The sequence below is a fragment of the Volvox carteri genome (assembly GCF_000143455.1).
Source record: "Volvox carteri f. nagariensis unplaced genomic scaffold VOLCAscaffold_197, whole genome shotgun sequence".
Lineage (NCBI taxonomy): Eukaryota > Viridiplantae > Chlorophyta > Chlorophyceae > Chlamydomonadales > Volvocaceae > Volvox > Volvox carteri.
Window position 1 is genome coordinate 37,460 of NW_003307740.1, and position 882 is coordinate 38,341.

An 882-nucleotide genomic window follows, 5' to 3' on the forward strand; every position below is an offset into this window, starting at 1 on the left:
TTTCTCGGGCCTTTACTGGGTAGGCAAAGTCAGCGTTATGTAATGCATACCTTGCTTGCTGCAATGCTTTAGTAGATGGCTTTGAGGTTCTGTGTTTCGCAAAAAATCAGGATTACTGTTGTACTGCACGGGACTCTGTAGTACTGTGTAGTACAGCAAGTGTACTATTTTTTTCTCGACCTGAGCTCAGGCAAGGTTACCCGCTGAACTTAAGCATATCATTAAGCGGTGGAAAAGAAACTAACCAGGATTCCCCTAGTAACGGCGAGCGAACCGGGAATAGCCCAACTTGAAAATCTCCCCTTGGAGAATTGTAGTCTACAGAAGCGCCCTCATGGGCTGGCGGAACTCAAGTCGGATCGAATGCCGCGTCAGAGAGGGTGATAACCCCGTCGGTTCCTGCCTAGTCCTCTCACGAGGTGCTTTCCACGAGTCGGGTTGTTTGGGAATGCAGCCCTAATTTGGAGGTAAATCCCTTCTAAGGCTAAATACTGCTGAGAGACCGATAGCGAACAAGTACCGTGAGGGAAAGATGAAAAGAACTTTGAAAAGAGAGTTAAAAGTGCTTGAAATTGTTGAGAGGGAAGCGATTAGCGCTTGTGTGTGCCCCCAGGCTTAAGTGTGCCTAACGGCCCATTGAATGTGCTGGGTGCTGGTCAGAGTGGGTTGTCTTGGCGGGAAAACAGTTGGGTCCACCCCGGTAACCCGGCCGATGCCGCCGAGATGACCAAGGCGTGAAGGTTGCTTTGTCCTTCGGGATCCGCATCCTANAGACTCTGGCAGAAAAGCGTTAATCGACCCGTCTTGAAACACGGACCAAGGAGTCTAACATGTATGCGAGTTGGCGGGTTGAAAACCCGTAAGCGCAGTAACCTGACTGGT